Genomic DNA, 8,250 nt, shown 5'->3' with positions numbered 1-8,250 from the left:
GTAGGACAGGTACTCATAAGATAGTTATTTTTTGTTTTTTCTTTCTTTTCCTTCTATAATTTTTTTTTAAATTTTTTTTGTACAAGTGTTGAGACAATTGTAAGACCCATAAAAAAAATATATATATATATATATATATATATTTATAGTAGTAAATTTTAGTATTTTATTAGTAATAATAATTTTAATGGATAGAAAATTGTAAATTTTGGATATAAAATTATAGTAATTTTAGAAGGAGAGGTTCAAATTTTTGGTAACTTATTTAGTAAAATTTTTTAAATGGAATAGTAAAAAGTAAATAGTAAATAGTAAAAAGTAAATAGTAAAAATAAATTTTCAGCATTAAGATTCCTTAGCATGGAAGAAAGTAGTAGGTAGAAATTAGGATCAGATTTGGTGAGAAAATGATTGAAATATTATTTTTAAATAATATTAAAATAATAAATAATATTAAAATATTAATGAATAGTAAATTTTTTTTTACTATAAATAGCCATGGGAGGGAAGGGTATTTTGCACCAAGAAAAGAGGAATCAAGTGAGAGCTTGAGAAATAGAGAAGAAAGAGTTAGGGAGAAATTTTTAGTTGCAAGAAGAGTAGAGGTTCTGAAGGGTTTCGGGGAAACAAATTCGGAGCAGGAGATTAAGTCTGGAATAGAGGTAGGGGAGCTAATCCTTCTTGTTTATGATTTTTTTTATCCATGTTATGATAATGAATATGAGTTATGAGTATGTTAAAATTTTGGTAATGGTAGTTATCTATTCACTTATATAAATTTAGTTTTCATTATTATAATTTCTTATTTTCGAGTTACTGTTGTGAAAATTTTCTATTAATTGTTTTCACCGTTGGATTTAGCTAAAATTTTAGTATGTGAATCCTAAGACCTATTACTAAACTTTGACCGTTCGGATTTGAAAATAGAAGTCTGTACTTGGAAAAATAAATACTGCAAGTTTGAGTAAATTAGTCACCCTGTAGTTCTGTTACTAAGTTGTCTCGGTAAAAATATAGATTTTGACCTATTTAACCGTTAGATCAACCTCAAAATTTGATATATGATTCTTAGGACATATTAATACAATTTGACCGATCGGATTTGTAATTGAAGGTCTATGTTTAGAGAAAGAAATTTCGAAAGTGTGAAACAATCGGATGAACACTGTATTGTTGTTCTTAAGCTATCATGGTACAAATTTCATATATATTTCATCTACCGTTAGATTGAGCCCAAACTTTAGTATGTAATTCATAAGACATATTAAGTCATTTTGACCGTTCAGATTTGTAATTAAATGTCTGTGATTAGGGAAATTAGTTTCGCATTTTGAGTATAACCGAAAACCACTTAAAATTCTGCACTTGAGTTACCTCGGTAAAACCTCAATATCTATCTAGTTAACCGTTGGATCAACCTGAAATTTTAATATGTAGTTTATAACAAATAGTGAATTATTGTGACCAATCAGATTTGAAATCGGAGTTACAGATTTAGAGATATTAATTTCGTATCTTCTCAGGGATCTTAATATTGCTTAATTTCGATTTTTTTGATATCTATATTAAATTTCGGTGTTAATATTATATGCTGTTGTTTTAAATCTGTAAATAAGAAATTTGTTAAAAACTAGTTGAGGAACGCTTTGGCTAAGGAAAGATTTGGTACTTAAGTTGTCCATTGTGACGCACCTCTCTTTCCTGGAAGTCTACTCGACAAGTTTTTAACTTAAATCCTATTGAACAGATTTTGTACTGTTAAATTATTATGCAAAATATGTTGTTGGAATGAAAATGTTTGATTAATTCATGTTATTGTGGTAGATATGAAATTATGAATTATAATTGTGATTTATGCGATAATTGTATTTTATTATACTGCATTTGAATTTATGCATCTGAACATGTTATGAGTAGTATGGGGAGATTTTGTAGGGGTATAATGTGAGTTGAGGAATATTAGTATGGTATGAGTCTTGTGGAGAGATTAAGTAAATGTTATGGTATTTGTGTATATGTTGATGTTGAGGGTCCCGTAGTTGGAGGTTATCCTGATACTCTAATAATCATCTATTCTCAAGTAGAGAGGGATGAATTATGTGGTGAGAGGAGCAGGAGGTCCTGGTCTATGTGCCGGTTTTGGACATAGTGAGGGGATTAACCTTGTGAATGGTATGAAGTATTTTGAAAGTGTATTTGTATATAAAAAAAAAAAGAGAGAAAGAAAAAAAAAAGAAGAAGTAGAAGTCATTACAAGTGCATAACCTCCCGTGACCGCTCATCAACTTATCATCCGGATGAGTGTCTATTGGGTATTGTGGTGTCTATTGGGTATTGTGAGACGAGTGTCTAATAGGAATTGTGGTATGAGAGTGTCGAACATAATTATTATATGATGTTTATATCAAGGTAATTATATATGTTTTATAAATGATTTGTTGCATGTTAGCTCACCCTACTTGTTTGTGTTTGTTTTGTTTGGGTATGTGCGATGATCGTATAATTCGTTATACGGGAGCAGATGAAGGAATGTCGTCTGAAACAATACCAAGGAAGAAAGAGATCGAAGAATAAGTTAGAAGAATTCAAGTTATATTTAGGAGTTTATAGTTGAAATCTGAGTTTAAAATATATCAACGGTGAATTTATAAGTGTGAGATTACGGGATATTACCGTAAATGTAATGTTACAATATATAAATTATGAATTATCCAGTGTGAGATATTGGGATGTTACATTAATGGTATCAGAGCAGTTCGTCCTTAGGATGACCTCTGTGTTGTGGGTCTTCCGTGTCTTCTCTGTGAAGAATTGAGTCTAAATGGTATAATTTACCATTTCCTCTAAATCTAGATAGTAGAGTATTGTGTCTAATTACCATGACTTTTACCATAGATGATTTTCCTTTCTTAATTCTGAGGGTTTGAGGAAATATATTAGAATTAGTTAAAGCCTTGATAGGGAGATATAATACTAGAGTTTAAGTTTCAATGGATGAGTGAAGATGTTGGTGTTTAGAAGTAAATTTTTTAGAAGTTTCTAGAACAAAATTAATAGATGAGATATCTTACGTTTCACAAAAAGGAGTTGAGTTCAAAGGCTAGATTAAGATAAGCTTTGGATAAGCAGGAATGTGGCAAGGTTTGAGAAATCAGTTTGGTTTAGTATATCAGTAACGTTAGAAGTCAGAAGAGAAGGAAGTATTGATGAGAAACAGAGTGGCATTGTGTGAGATTGGTAACATGGATTGATGTATCAGCGATGATTGGAATCTGAAGAAAGAAAATGGTGGAAGATTTGAAGATAAAGTTTAAAATAAAAAGGGATAGGAATACTGAAGTAGATTAAGAATAAATCAAATATTAGACGAAGAAGAGTAAATAAGAAGTTGTATAAGGCATAAAGAGGATTGAGAGAAAGTTTAATAGGAGGAGAAATTTATAAGTTAAGAGAACATGATGTCTTTAGAGAAGAATGAAGTATTGGAAGGATTCTAAGCTAAATGGATGATTAAAAGGAGATGGTTAGATTTTTTCAGTAAATGCATTAGAGATAAGATTTGAGAATATGTGAATTTGGTATGAGGAGTAGTGGAGAAAATCCAGGTACGAAAATTTTGGCTTTCGGCTTATGCAAATATTTGGTATTTTTATGATAGGATTAAAATGTCATGATTTATGGTTATAAATTTTATTGATTTTGGAATATTAAAGTTAGTTGAGGTAGTGTAGGTTGAATTGATATTATTATGAACATGACAAGATAAGGAAGAAGAAGAGTTTGGAAATAGATAAAAAGGAGGGTTGCAATGTGATTAGGGAATTTGGAATAAATAAGAAGTTGTAGGTTGTGATTGGAGAAATTTCATCAGGTATAGTTATGTGGTAGTATTCAAACCTCAATGGTGATGTAAAGGATGAGGATGAGTATTTTAGGGATGTCTGACCAATGCAAGTGAAGGATAGATATTGCAGTCTAGGGTATGATCGAAAGGATAGTTTGGTCATGTTACAATATGTTTTTAGAAGTTTATGGTCTTCAAGAATTGTGAGTTGATTGTTGAACATTAAGTGTAGTTAAGGGTGAATGCAATATTATCGAGAATCAGATAAGTTCATCAAGGACGAGTGAAGGAAATGATGCATAATCTTAAGTGTGGAAGAGTTTCTATGGATGTTATAAAGCATACTCAATATAAGTATTATTTTTGGACAAGTCCTTGTTAAATGGGTATAGAAAAGAAAACATAAGGATGAATTGTTTAGTAATAGTGTTTTGGACTCCGTGTAATCATCAGAGTAATTAGAAATTTTACGGAAAATAGAAGTATAGGGTAAGGTGGAGCAATCTAGTATAAAATTTTGGTAAACATAAGTGGCTTTTGGAGGCGTACGATTTCTAGGAGTAGAAACTGTATTAAATAATGGAAAGTTGTTACGGAAAAAAAAAAAAATGATTCTTAGAGTTTAATGGGGTCATGGAAGTCTTAAATAGGGATCTATAAGGAGAATTACTTTCTTGTTATAGTAGGAATGAAAAGTTTTATGAAATCTTGTGATTAATAGTTTATGAGTGATGAGTTCTTTTAAAACATTAATGAATTATTTTGAGACTAGTGAGGTATGTTTAATGGTGGTTTTCATGGGGCTAAAAGTGTCAAGTAAAAGTGTTTTGAAGGTTTATGATTTTAATTTTTTCGTGAATACATTTCAAATTTGACATGCTAGAAATTTGATGCACAAAATAAGTAGAGTAAATGAATTTACAAGGAAACTAGGAGATAAGGTGAAATAATCATAACTTTATTTCGAATTTTTGAATTTTCGAGGACGAAAATTTTTTTTGTGTTGGGGAGAATGTAAGACCCATAAAAAAAATATATATATATATATATATATTTATAGTAGTAAATTTTAGTATTTTATTAGTAATAATAATTTTAATGGATAGAAAATTGTAAATTTTGGATATAAAATTATAGTAATTTTAGAAGGAGAGGTTCAAATTTTTGGTAACTTATTTAGTAAAATTTTTTAAATGGAATAGTAAAAAGTAAATAGTAAATAGTAAAAAGTAAATAGTAAAAATAAATTTTCAGCATTAAGATTCCTTAGCATGGAAGAAAGTAGTAGGTAGAAATTAGGATCAGATTTGGTGAGAAAATGATTGAAATATTATTTTTAAATAATATTAAAATAATAAATAATATTAAAATATTAATGAATAGTAAATTTTTTTTTACTATAAATAGCCATGGGAGGGAAGGGTATTTTGCACCAAGAAAAGAGGAATCAAGTGAGAGCTTGAGAAATAGAGAAGAAAGAGTTAGGGAGAAATTTTTAGTTGCAAGAAGAGTAGAGGTTCTGAAGGGTTTCGGGGAAACAAATTCGGAGCAGGAGATTAAGTCTGGAATAGAGGTAGGGGAGCTAATCCTTCTTGTTTATGATTTTTTTTATCCATGTTATGATAATGAATATGAGTTATGAGTATGTTAAAATTTTGGTAATGGTAGTTATCTATTCACTTATATAAATTTAGTTTTCATTATTATAATTTCTTATTTTCGAGTTACTGTTGTGAAAATTTTCTATTAATTGTTTTCACCGTTGGATTTAGCTAAAATTTTAGTATGTGAATCCTAAGACCTATTACTAAACTTTGACCGTTCGGATTTGAAAATAGAAGTCTGTACTTGGAAAAATAAATACTGCAAGTTTGAGTAAATTAGTCACCCTGTAGTTCTGTTACTAAGTTGTCTCGGTAAAAATATAGATTTTGACCTATTTAACCGTTAGATCAACCTCAAAATTTGATATATGATTCTTAGGACATATTAATACAATTTGACCGATCGGATTTGTAATTGAAGGTCTATGTTTAGAGAAAGAAATTTCGAAAGTGTGAAACAATCGGATGAACACTGTATTGTTGTTCTTAAGCTATCATGGTACAAATTTCATATATATTTCATCTACCGTTAGATTGAGCCCAAACTTTAGTATGTAATTCATAAGACATATTAAGTCATTTTGACCGTTCAGATTTGTAATTAAATGTCTGTGATTAGGGAAATTAGTTTCGCATTTTGAGTATAACCGAAAACCACTTAAAATTCTGCACTTGAGTTACCTCGGTAAAACCTCAATATCTATCTAGTTAACCGTTGGATCAACCTGAAATTTTAATATGTAGTTTATAACAAATAGTGAATTATTGTGACCAATCAGATTTGAAATCGGAGTTACAGATTTAGAGATATTAATTTCGTATCTTCTCAGGGATCTTAATATTGCTTAATTTCGATTTTTTTGATATCTATATTAAATTTCGGTGTTAATATTATATGCTGTTGTTTTAAATCTGTAAATAAGAAATTTGTTAAAAACTAGTTGAGGAACGCTTTGGCTAAGGAAAGATTTGGTACTTAAGTTGTCCATTGTGACGCACCTCTCTTTCCTGGAAGTCTACTCGACAAGTTTTTAACTTAAATCCTATTGAACAGATTTTGTACTGTTAAATTATTATGCAAAATATGTTGTTGGAATGAAAATGTTTGATTAATTCATGTTATTGTGGTAGATATGAAATTATGAATTATAATTGTGATTTATGCGATAATTGTATTTTATTATACTGCATTTGAATTTATGCATCTGAACATGTTATGAGTAGTATGGGGAGATTTTGTAGGGGTATAATGTGAGTTGAGGAATATTAGTATGGTATGAGTCTTGTGGAGAGATTAAGTAAATGTTATGGTATTTGTGTATATGTTGATGTTGAGGGTCCCGTAGTTGGAGGTTATCCTGATACTCTAATAATCATCTATTCTCAAGTAGAGAGGGATGAATTATGTGGTGAGAGGAGCAGGAGGTCCTGGTCTATGTGCCGGTTTTGGACATAGTGAGGGGATTAACCTTGTGAATGGTATGAAGTATTTTGAAAGTGTATTTGTATATAAAAAAAAAAAAGAGAGAAAGAAAAAAAAAAGAAGAAGTAGAAGTCATTACAAGTGCATAACCTCCCGTGACCGCTCATCAACTTATCATCCGGATGAGTGTCTATTGGGTATTGTGGTGTCTATTGGGTATTGTGAGACGAGTGTCTAATAGGAATTGTGGTATGAGAGTGTCGAACATAATTATTATATGATGTTTATATCAAGGTAATTATATATGTTTTATAAATGATTTGTTGCATGTTAGCTCACCCTACTTGTTTGTGTTTGTTTTGTTTGGGTATGTGCGATGATCGTATAATTCGTTATACGGGAGCAGATGAAGGAATGTCGTCTGAAACAATACCAAGGAAGAAAGAGATCGAAGAATAAGTTAGAAGAATTCAAGTTATATTTAGGAGTTTATAGTTGAAATCTGAGTTTAAAATATATCAACGGTGAATTTATAAGTGTGAGATTACGGGATATTACCGTAAATGTAATGTTACAATATATAAATTATGAATTATCCAGTGTGAGATATTGGGATGTTACAACAATCCTGTCCCATTTCAATTTTTAAAATAAAAAAAATAGTAAAGATAAACCTAATTATTTTTAAAATTAAGAAATGGTCACGAGTGAATGTTGAAGTTAGGATATCACTTTTGATAGACCTTAGGAGTAAGATTTCCTCCTCCCCTATATAAAGTTAAAGAAGCATATTATCCTTAAAAAAAGACATACATAAAATTATTAGAAGCAGGATGGGTTAGAGACCGTTTCATGAACCTTAAAAACGAAGACAAAAGTAAGTGATAATGAATGTATTCTTAAATAATATTGTTTACGTTAAATATTTTGAAATGGATTATAAACTTATATTAAGTGGGTTCTAACGTTTCTTGTATCTCAAAGACCTATTTATGTCCTTTTACCATGTCTTTAACTTCAAATTATAGCTAATTAATTACTATTATTATACTTTTGAGAGTTTCTCAAATTACACTTACATCCCTAGTACTTTCCTTTATTAAGTCTAAGTGTAAAGTTTTCAAACTTAAGGAATGTGCATGTGTTAATCATTGTAATAAACTTTGGGGACCATATTCTAATACACTAGCCCAACCCAATATGATGACAAGTTTGACCTAATATATTATGTCAACCTATAAAATATATAGTTTTATTTTTTGTATTTATTTCTTTCATTATACATGTAACAAACAGATAAATAATTATAAAATATAACATTATACAAAAATATTTAATTTGTAGTTAAGTATCTAGATTTTCTGTGTACAAATTATTAT

The 8,250-nt window shown here is 29.5% G+C and overlaps 1 long non-coding RNA gene across 1 annotated transcript; it reads left to right on the top strand.

Moving 5' to 3' along the window:
* Positions 1-668: 668 nt before the first annotated feature.
* LOC148192609 (uncharacterized) lies at positions 669-7,476 on the top strand. The gene is made up of 2 exons (XR_015781832.1): positions 669-5,417; positions 7,278-7,476. It is a non-coding gene; the product is annotated as an uncharacterized LOC148192609 (long non-coding RNA).
* Positions 7,477-8,250: the final 774 nt, after the last annotated feature.

Source organism: Vigna umbellata, chromosome 9, assembly GCF_029865625.1.
Source record: "Vigna umbellata cultivar VRB3 chromosome 9, Vumbellata_1.0, whole genome shotgun sequence".
In the NCBI taxonomy this organism is placed as follows: Eukaryota; Viridiplantae; Streptophyta; class Magnoliopsida; order Fabales; family Fabaceae; genus Vigna; species Vigna umbellata.
Note: the sequence above shows the minus strand (reverse complement) of the source record. Positions and strands in the feature narration are given on the sequence as shown.